Below are 11658 nucleotides of genomic sequence, written 5' to 3'. Positions count from 1 at the left end.
CCTTTGACAGGATGTGATAGTAAGTGCCACATTCACAGAAGGGTTAACTCTTAATGAGAAAAACTAAACCAGCAAGGAGGAGCCTCTGCTTCCAAGTGACTAATCTTTCCTATAACCTGATTTATGCAATCCGCAGAGCCAAAAAAACTTTATCAAAGGATTAGAACTACATAAACAAAGATCCCTTTCTTTGCCTCTCTGATTCAGAGCAAGACACTCCGGCTCACACGTGTGCAAAGTTTTCTTCATGTTGGCCACTCAATATATAGTTTGACAAAATCTGATGATCTTACAGCATTGAAGCAGCAGGGAATGAAGATGGTGGTGAATACTAAGGTAAAAGAAATTCATTTATTTGGGTTATAATTCAGTCACTTTTGCTTGGAAAAAAATGTAAGGTAGATTTCAAACTCATTCGCCATAAGACACTGGGTTTTCTAATTGCTTTGTCTATAATTTCTTGACAGTAACCACACTTTTATTTAATGCAGGATCGTGTAAGAGTAATAATACTGGTTTTTCACAAACAGGCATATGGGTATATACTTTTCCAATGTGTAGTAACAAGATGGTTTGGAGAATGGGAAGTGAGTGGAAGTGATTCCAGATAGTGCTGTTTTCCTCCGACTTTGTCCAAGGCTGGAAAAGCCCTCTTTGTTTATCCAGTTCCTCCAACTCTGACCTTCAAGTTTCTGATCAGGTTCTATGTTCTTCACATCTCTCTCTCCCTCCCCTGAAATCCTGGCACATCACACACACACACACATACCCCCCCCCCCCCCACTGGAGTTTCCTTTCAAAATTCAAAAATGACAGAGTTATTTTTCTTAAGGTCAAATAACAGAAATTATAATAACAGAAAGTCAATTTAACACATGTCTTTTTACAGTTTTCCTATGCTCATGTAAAAAATATATAAAACATATAATTACACATGTTTATGCACTTATCCCCCTGCACCTACTTTTATATACATGGCTGGGGCCATCATTATATACATGATTTCACTTGTTGCTGTATTTATTTAACTGTGTACTATGGACATTCCTCTAGGTCAGCACATGTATTTAAATCATTCTTGGCTTCTATTTTTAGGAAGAAATGTGTGTATTTCTATAGAATGGATTGCCAAAAGTGAAATTACAAAAAAAAAAAAAAAAGTGTACCATGATGCACAACCCCACCACTTCTCTGTTCCGTTGGATGTTATAAATCTTTTAAAATTCTGTTGATTTATTATATGAAAAAAATAGTCATTGTGTTGTTTTGAATCACATGCCCTTGGCTATTAGTGAAAATTAGCATCTTTATAAAAGACTTTTTATGAATATTTTTGTCCATTTGTATTTCCTCTTTTATGAACCCTGGTTCATACCTACTTATTTTTTAAATCAATTTGTATGAGTTCTGTATTTACATTAGAGACATAAACTCCTGCCTCATATATATTTCAATTTCTCTTTCTCTTTTTCTAACCTTATTTATGGGTTTGTTTGTTTTTTTGCTTTTGTGTAATTTGTATTATGAGGTCGACTCTAATTTTCTTCCATTATATTTTCTTGGGGTTTGGGGAGGTCTTTTTCAAGTTTTTTCTGACCCTAACATTTGACTAGTTTTTTTCCAACTATTTTTATATTCTACATAAAATTTTTAATCCATTGCTCTCTTCGCTTTCGAACATTCCATTAGGTAGGGCTGTCACTCTATTTTCTGTCCCGATAGAGATCTAATTATGATATAGAGATTCTTATATAAGTAAGCTATATTTTTTCTGCTGAACTATTATTGAAGTATTTACCATACATTCCAGTTTCATTTATACTGGATCTAGTTATGGGCTCAGTTTTGTACCAGTGACTTGACTGTGTTTGGCTCATGACTTGCTGTTTTAAGCAGGTTACTGTTACAGAAGGTTTACGCTTTCTTACAGCAGTACGGCAGGTGCCCGCAATCTTTTTCAATTTCAGAGCGGGATGAAGTGTCCTTTCTCCTGACCTCAAGCCTAGCGAGCATGACTTTACATTTGTTCAGAGTGCATCAGGTTTGTCCTCTGTAGTTTGGAGGACACGAGGGACTGGTATCTGACTCCTACTTAAGAAGTCGAAAAGGTTACTGATGGATCCATCTGCCAGGAGGCAGAAGGAAGATAGGACTCTTATCTTATTTTATTATCTTCTATCTTTTTAAAATTGAGGAAGAGAGAAACATTGATCAGTCAGCTGCCTCCTGCACACCCCCTACCAGGGATGGAGCCTGTGACCTGGGCATGTACACTGACCCAGAATGGAACTGACAACATTTCAGTGCATAGGTCAACGTCCAACCAACTGAGCCACATCGGTCAGGGCAAGAGGGCTCTATGTTAACAGTAGTGGCACTCCAGTCAATGGTGGGCCGACCAGAGCTAGTTTGGGGTTGTCTGTTATGGACTGATCGGATTACATGAAGCAGTGTTGAGACCTCAGTTGAAAGAGGCTAAAGGTGTATTTTGCCTATCTAAATTTGAAGGCGACATTGTGTGTGACTAATCAGAGAAGGTGCATGGTGTGTTTACCCTGCTGAGAACACAGCAGGTGACAGATCATGATTGAAGGATGGGATCTCCAAAGACCCACAGAAGTGGCCGTGAGTGTCAGTTTTAAATATCCATCCTCGCCAAAGGAGGCAAGCTTGACATTTCCTGCCCGAATAACTCCTCCCGTATAAGTTTCAAATCTGGAGGAGACAGAGCAGCCTGTTCAGCTGTGAGGGAAGAAATGGATGTTTGGGCGTGGGGAGAGGTTGGGAGAAACTGGGAAAGAAAATAGAGAAAAAAACCTGGACTCTCCCAAATATAGTCTTTGGATATGTTGTACTGGGAGAAAAGAAGTTTTAATTTAAATGAAGTTCAAAGTGTTATAGATATATTAATCCTGAACTGAACTTTTTTGTGGGACTAAACATGCTCAGAGGGCTTTTTTTCCCCTTCCCTTTGAAAGTCAATAGAATATTCGAGATTTCATTTAGTGTCAGGAAAGGAACTCTCCCCATAAAATGAATTTGATAGGCAGAGAGAGAAAAGTAAGGCTATTTTCTGATTTCACCACAAAACACCTATTTGTTTAAGGCACTTGAACCTGCCATCCATTTCTAATGTAAATATTGCTTTCAAGCACCAGGTTTGATTTGTTCAACTTTAATGCCTATTTTCAAGACTACATCCCTTTCAGTAAACATTGGCCTTCTCCTTAGAAAGGCACCAAGATTATAATTTTGCATTCCTGCAACCCTCCCTTCATTTCAGTGTACTGCTGCTGGTTTTCCTACTTAAATATTTTCTACACATATTTTTTACTTAAATGTTTTCTAAACATAACTATTTTACCATCTAACCTGGAGGTAACTTTTGAATCAGGGGAATAGATTTAGCTTTAGAGGCATGTCATCTGTTGACCAAACTCAAAGAGTTTTGGAGGCTTTGGCTAGAAATAAATTATAAATATTTAATCAAGGGTCTTATGGTTTGCAAAACAGAAACACAGCTAGGCAAAAACCTAGAAGTATTCCAAAGAAGAAAGAAAAATAAAGAGTTCTTATAGTAAAAAGTGCATTATTGAGAATTATCAGTCCAGTAGTCTTCTGCTTAGGATCAGTCCAGGACTGTTATCAGTCAGATGTCAGGAGGTCTGGATGATGAATTCCAGGTGGTCTGGAAGATGGATGGCAGAGGTCTAGTCACACCGGTGTTCTGGACAATGGATGTTAGATGAGTATCACAAGATCTGGATATGTGAGTACCTGGTGTAGGTCCAGGTTTTGACACACACGAACTGATATATACCTAAGCACTGACATAAGACTGGAAGGGTCAAAACTTTGTTCCCAGGAGAGTGAGGACACCATACAATTGTTTCTTCATGCCTCAACTTTCATAATGTTAAAAAATTTATCAGCTTGTTTAAAGTGACTCCATTTTTTTATATTCTGTATCTTCACTCTCTCCTCACACCAGCTCCATAGGAAGGGGATTGGTGAGGACAGTCAAAGCATGTGAACCAAATCTGGGCTACTCTATAAAGGGAGAGTGATAATAATTTTAGAAGTTTATATAGCATTTTAAATCTTCAGAATAGCCATTTATTTTTTATAAGACAAGAATTAAATAAAACCACATGTCCCATATTTGAAATGAGGACAGAAAGTAGAAAATGTCTTAAGTGTTAACTTAGTACAGGGACCTAGAGGCAGAACAAGGACAAGATGAAGCTTAAGCTTTCAGTTATTTTGGGTAGCAATAGAATCAACAGGAGTGACCAATTATTGAAATTAGCAATATGCCAGGCTCTCCGACAGGCACTTTACATTATTTATCTCATTTTTTATTATATGCCACGTGGATGTCTAATCTTTTGACGATCCAGAAAGAGAAGATTTAGATATCTCCTATTTGAATCAATTCTGGGAAATCTAATGAGGTCTACCTAAAATGGCCTCTTGGCAGTCACTTGGCAGTTCCTGAAGCATGAGATAGATTTAGGTTTTTGAGTTTTAAAAGTAGAATTCATTGAGATGTTGCTGCAGCAGCTTGGGTGTTCCAAAACGTCAGCCAAATATATGACGTTGGTAATGCCAGAAAAGGATGGAAGAATATAGACTGAGTTGTACATTGGGTTGGCTCACCAACATTTTTCTCTTACAAATTGGAATTTTTTGACAGTAACAATCTGTGATTTTATCTATTATGAGACTGTAATATGGTGGTCCAGTGAAACAGTCTAAAATATATTTACATTCTAAAAAGGAAAAACAGCATATGAAATAGGACGATGAAAATGCCATAGGGGCCCTGGCTGGTTTGGCTCAGCGGTTAGAGCGTCAGCCTGCGGTCCAGAGAGACCTGGGTTCGGTTCCCACTAAGGGCACATATCTTGGTTGCAGTTTGTCCCTGGCTCTGGTTGGGTTGTGCAGGTGGCAACCACTCGATGTGTCCCTTTCATGTCGATGTTTCTCTCTCTCTTCCTCTCTTTTCCTCCCACTCTATCTGAACAAAAGATGGAAAGGTGTCCTCGGGTGAGGATAAAAAAAAGAAAATGCCATAGGAGGCACCTCATTTTGAAGAAATCCTGGTTTCTTTTTCTATCAATTTTCTTTCTTTTATCTCTGTGTGGGTGTGATTTTCTTCTTCATTTCCTAGTGACCCATGTCATTTATTTTTTATGCTGCAGATCTTAGTGTTAAAACCCATGCTATCTTCTACTAATTGGTAGGACTACCTACTATTTAAATTCAGTGCAAACTACAACGTCACAAATATACACTTGAGTAGTGGACATATTTTTAACTTTGTTTATGTCATTTTTAACTATCTTTTTTTATATTTACATGTGACAAAAAAAGCAGAGGAAAGACTGCATTTCAAGTTTATGCTTTCCAGTTAGGACACTCACTGATCTTTTACCAACCTCTTTAGCCAATATTGGATCTTAGCCTATTAATAAGTCTCACTTGTACCTGGAAATTATGGTCATATTTGTGAGCATTTCTATAGGCTAAATTAGGTTGTAAATATATATTTCTGGAAAAGGCTAGAGAGGAAAGTATGTAGGTGGTAATAATACCTAAGCTTTTGCTGAGGTAAAGTTTCAGATAAAAATATGTGGTAAAATATGACTATAATGATTATAAGTATCTTTAGACATATAAATAATTTATCCTGATGCCTCCCTGTGTTAGAGATGGAAAACAATTTACCTCAGATTACTGGTCACAGCGACCAAGACTGTTTTTGGTGATAAAGCTGTGCATTAACCATTTTAGTTGATTTAGTTCCTAAACTCAAATATACCAAAAGGGCAGCATGTACTAGACATGTGTGAGATTCTCAAGGTATGGAAAAGCCTCTGCCCATTATGTCTTAAAATAGCCACGTTTAAACTGTCATTAGATTGTTGTGTGACACTGTTTGCAAAGAGAAAGTGCAAAAGGGTCTTTTCTACATTCAGATACTCTCTAGAAGACAAATTCTATACTTGAAGCGTTTTACCGGTTGTAGCTATCAGAATCTCCTAAACATCTTGACCTGTGGGTTTACTTTTACTTTTATTTTTTAAATTTATTTATTTTTATTCAGAAGTCTGAGACTCAAGGTGAGGCCAAATTGTGAAATTTTTAACATCTTATGCTATGTCCTGGCATTTTAGTTAATAATAATGACAGCTAAAAATTACTAAGTGTTGGATTACAGGTATTATAGTATACTAAGACTTTTCATACATTACTTCCATTCTCATATCGTGGCAGAACAGATATTTTTTTCAAATGTAAATGAGAGAATTGAGGCTAAAATAAGCTAAGAAATGGGTGCAAAGTTTTGAAAAAGAGCCAAAAAACGAACAAAGGTCTGCCTGATTTCCAGATCCCATCCTTGCCCACGACACCAGCGGTCCTACTGTGGTAGCCCTCAGTGTCCTACCCTTAGACAATACCTCCTGGTTTAGACAGCGAGCTACTAATTATAAACTCAAATTCAAATAAAGTTCCAAAAACTGAGTTTGAATGTCCTGAGACTCAAAGGGTTGGTTCTGTTTCCTAGCCTCTTTTATTATCCAGGGGCTTTTATTATAGGAGGGTCTGGAAAAAAGAGTGTTCCTACAGAGAAACAAATGGCTTCCATTGTTTTGCTCTTTTTTCTGCTTTGTCCTTCCAGTTTTCTCTACCCTGTCCACCGTGGTCAACATTTAGGATATTTATAACCAGAGTAGAATTGGTGTTTTAGATCCTTATCACGCCTCACTGTGTGCAGGAAAATGGTTGCAAATGTGTGTAGGCTCCAAAGACTGACTAGAGAAATTGTCCGGCAACTAGGACTCCTGGATGCATTTTTCCCTCTGCTCCCTCCTTCTTTCTTTTCCTTGTAGCTCACTCTTTCCCATCCTTCTCCGTGTTTTCTTGTTTCCCAGGGTCTATCCCACTCTCCTAGAGCTTTGTTCTTAGCTGGCTATTAACTAACTTCAAGTAGGGTATTAGTTACTGACTATAAGGGTTTCTCCTTCAAGGGGGATTGTTGTCTTTTAATGAGGAACGCTTGAACTAAAAGGCCCTTAAAATACAAAAGAATGAATTTCAAATGATAGAAAGTGATGGGTGTTAATTTTGGACAGGGGTTCTGGTTGCCTGTTGTTTGTTCAGATAAGTCACATCTCCGAAAATAGAAGAACATATTCAATAAAAGAAAGTGAGTTATCATACCACACCAGAATACAGTTTTATCACAGTGATAGCTGTGTATGGGACCACAGCCTCCTGGCTTTCATGTAAGTTCATCATAATTATTTCCACATTTCAATTACATGGCCCCCATGTTCACATGCTGATGGGATAATCGGGGCATTATGCCTACCTTCATAAAGATGAAGAAATTTTTAATTTGTCTACAATTTTTTGGATAAAATTAACTTCCCTCTTTATAAGGCATATTCACAACTTTAAAATGTATTGAATTTATTAATATATAGTGTGCCCTACAGGTGGTACCATTTGTGGCTACTTAAATTCTATTCTTTCAGAATTTTAGAACTTGCTCTCACTTGTCTCATCTACTTACAACTCAGGTAAACTCTACCAGATATGCCGTTTCTATATTGCCCATTATTTCCTTTTTAGGATTTATGTGCCAGACCTTTGTTCTAAATAACAAAAAAATGTTCCAACAGGGAAGAGGTGGGGTTTTCTGAACCTGTATCTTGTATGGTTCTGTCAAAATCCTGTAATTCTAGAAGCACTGTTCAAGACAAATGCCTTTGCATCATTTGTCATTGGAGCAGAAAAGATATATGATGATACGAATCCTATTTAGGATTTGAGTAGATTATTTTTATTATTCTATTTCCCTTTTTATTTCTTTAAACTCTCTTTCCCATCAAAATCTTGTAATTCTAGAAGTGATTGTGCAGACAAATGTCTTTGCATCATTGGTTATTGGAGCAGAAAAGATATATAGTGATACAAATCCTATTTAGAATTAGGATAGATTATTTTCATTATTCTATTTCCCTTTTTCTTTGAACTTTTTTCCACATTGTTTTAAGCCCACTTTTGTTGTCTACCTTTATCTTTCTTCTTCCTCTCTCTCTTTTTAAATCCTGTTTACTTTGCTATTAATAACAAAAGTACTGTTATATCAGATCATTCTTTTGGTTGTGCACAGTTACCGTGGCTATAATAGCTACTAATAACTGAACACCACATGTCAGGTACTTTGCATATTTTATTCCTACTCTTTAATAAATTTAATAAAACCTTACAATTAGTATCTCTGTTTTACAAAGGGAGCACAAAACACCACATTCTATTAACTTTATCACACTGTGTTAAGTCATAACTTTATATTGACATTTATTCATTTATTTATTTTTTGTTCATTACTCATAAAATATATTCGAAAGTATTTATTGAGCACCTCTTAAGTGTCAATAATAGGCTTAAATATTGTGGGGATTACAGAGATGACTCATATATTCTTGTCCTCCAGGACTTTCCAGGCTGAATGAGGAACTAACACCTGACCACATATAACCAAAATACTAGGTAGGAACCATCAAATACTTCAAGGTGTTTTTTGAAACCCTAACTACTAAATTTATATCACATACAAAAGTGAACGCAACAAATATTTGTTGAGTGATCGAGTAAATTGATATCAGAAGTCTATATAAATTTAGAGGTGAGATGAAAGGATCATAAGAGGTTCCTTGAGAATGTGGCATTTGAGGACATGAGTATAGACTCCAGAGGGTGGGAGGAAGAAATTGCAAGGTGAGCAGATTGTATGAGCCAAGATACGGAGGTGTGTGAGTGTGAGGTATGAAATACACAGGAGGTTAATAGACAACAGGGAGCAGTAGAAATGCGGGTGAAAATGTAATCTAGAGTCCCATGACAAGGACCATAGGGGATGTGGGCCTATTTTCTCAGAGGAGTTTTCATTCCACCGTAAAAGAAAATTTTCTTAGGTGCATACAGAAAAAAGAAATAGAAGTCTTAACAGAAATCCAATGTGAAAATCTCAGTTGGATGTGTGTGTGTGTGTGTGTGTGTGTGTGTGTGTTGGGGGGAGGGTAAAGAGAAGCTACCAGCAATCATTTAGTGTTGGAAATATTTAATAAGTGTATTAGACTTTTCAAATTTTCTTTCAGTTGCAATCTTAAAAAACAAAATAAAACAAACCAAAACTATTTCATATTGGGTAAAGACTGTTATTCTTAACATTAAACAAGTTCTTTATATATTGAAAAAATATTTATGTCCCATTATTATTTTGCCTGCCTGTTTGTCCAGTTCCAAGACAAAATGATTTGACAGGGTCTTACATAAAATAAACCACAGGGCATAGTGGAAGTGGAAGACAAATATTCTTGTTTGGGAATAATGTAGAGAGATTGTCTGGACTTTGGAGTCTGGACAACCTGGGTTCTACTCTTGGAACAACTCTTATTAACTGTGGTCTTGAACAAGTTGGTCCATTTTCTTTTAAAGATATAGTCTCTGTATTTTGAAATATGTGGCTATTTAAGAGAGCAAAGACATTGCTGTCATTCTAGTTTTACAAAATTTAATTTTTATAATCCAGCTCATGTTTTACTACTTAGTTTCTATCAATAAATGGTATACCTGTCTCATAGAGCTTTGTGAAAATGAAGAATTTTATAGAGAGAGATGAGAGATTTTATGAGTCCATTAGGTTGGGAAGTGGTACCTAGTGGCCAAGAGCACAGTTCTGGTACCCACCACCACCCTAAAACATGTTGTGGCTCCACCATGGGGCTTAGTACTTGGTATAAACTGAGGAAAAAGAAGGTGAAATGATTTTTCCAAGGTCAAATAGACTTAATTTCTTTATCTATAAAATGGGGACAGTAATAGTTTTCTTATTGAGATATAACTGACATATTACATTAGTTTCAGGTGTACAACATATATTAAGAAATGATCGCCACAGTATATCTAGTTGACATCCATCACCACACATGGTTGCAAATCATTTTTTCTTGTGACGAGAACTTTTAAGATCCTTTCTCTTAGCAATTTTCAATATACAATACAGAATTATAAACTATAGTCATCATTCTGTACCTTATATACCCAGGACTTATTTATTGTATAACTGGAAATAATAGTATTTATTTCATATTGTTTTATAAAGATTAAATCAGATAACACAGGTGAATGAGCTTAAAATAGACTCTGGCATATAGTGCACATGCTTTAATGTAGCTCTCAATGGAAGACAACAGGTACTCAACAATTAATAAGTACCCATTAAATCATACCAAGTACAAGCTGAGATAGGGCCATTCAGATGTGAAATAGAGTATCTGTCATGAAAAAACATTAAAGGTTCCCTTAAGCACATCTAAAGTGGGCAGGCACCTCCCCTTTACAAAGTGTGGCCCGATACCATTCTGCTGTGGCAAAGTGGCCCTTGGAGGAAGAGCTTCGTAGGGAGGAAGATGAGGTTTCCTCTACAAGTGTAAAGGGAAGGGAACAGCATTTATTGCTGGGCAGATTTGTAGCCAAAATCCTAGCTATTTTCTTCACCCACATGATTTTTTTTTATAAATCTACACAGCTGATCTCTGAGTGATTTATTATTCTGTTCATGTCACATGTGGAGACACAGAGGTTCAGGGCAGCTTGATCGTAGTTATCCAAGTCCATGTGGTTCCAGACTGCACAGCCTTCCTACCACAAGGCCCTAGTGAGGAGGATGCGTGCTCATCAGCTCTCCCCCAGTCCGTTGGAGAGGTGTTACCATGGAACAAACGTTGATTTCCCATCTTCAGCTGCGCAGTGACCAGTAGCAAGATGGTAGTTGCCCCCTTTGAAAAAGAGAAGAGTTTTCTATCGCTGTGCGAGGAGGCGTGTATATTTATCTTCCAAGACATACAAAAGACTTCAGATCAATGATACATCAAAATTCAAATCTCTGGTCCATACCGTAGTTTATTTTTTCACCTCATGAGCATTTTGTCGTTGTCATCATGAAGAAATAGCAGGTTTGAAGTAATCAGATTTGAGAACTCCTACATAACTAAGAAGAGGTGAAGAATTCGATGGCAAGTTTTAAAGAAATGGCCGGCATAGGTGTGTTTCACACCATTAGTGGACTCCCAAGGGGCCTTGGGATCACCTTGGAACTTTCTATTGGACCTTTTAACCAGCAATATCTTTAGCAGCAGAAAAAATGACATTGTATAGGTATAATGAGAAGCCACTTTAAATAATTATCAGATAAGCAGCAGTAGCATTTTGTAGATATCTAAAAACATATATTGGTATTTCCCCCAAACTGTACAATAAAGCCATAGAATCATAATAGTTTCTTTATATTATTTAACTAAAGTATAATACTTGGTCCTATCCACTACAAAAGGCTTGTGATCTACCTTGTAATCTGTAAAGCATATATTTATATTTTTATTATCACCTGATCTTACAGATTTCTAACTGTAGGTGCTTAGATATTGGAATAGAGCAGCCAGTGTGCAGAAAAATCTTGGAATCTCCAGAACAAACATACCACCTGCTATTGAATAACCACCACAGCATAATTTATTTATTTATTTATTTTTTATTTTATTTTTTATAATTTTTGTTGTTGTTGTTCAGGTAGAGTGGGAG

The 11658-nt window shown here is 36.6% G+C and overlaps 1 protein-coding gene across 1 annotated transcript in view; it reads left to right on the top strand.

The window, feature by feature from the left end:
* The first annotated feature begins 280 nt into the window (after positions 1 to 280).
* The window catches only part of SLCO1A2 (solute carrier organic anion transporter family member 1A2), a 78064-nt gene continuing 66686 nt past the window's right edge, over positions 281 to 11658 (top strand). The window contains exon 1 of the mRNA XM_036251809.1: positions 281 to 336. The gene's annotated coding sequence lies outside the window, so the exon portion shown is untranslated. The remainder of the gene's footprint in view (positions 337 to 11658) is intronic.

The sequence above is a fragment of the Molossus molossus genome, unplaced genomic scaffold (genome assembly GCF_014108415.1).
Source record: "Molossus molossus isolate mMolMol1 unplaced genomic scaffold, mMolMol1.p scaffold_m16_p_10, whole genome shotgun sequence".
NCBI lineage: Eukaryota > Metazoa > Chordata > Mammalia > Chiroptera > Molossidae > Molossus > Molossus molossus.
This window is presented reverse-complemented; position numbering and strand designations above follow the sequence as displayed.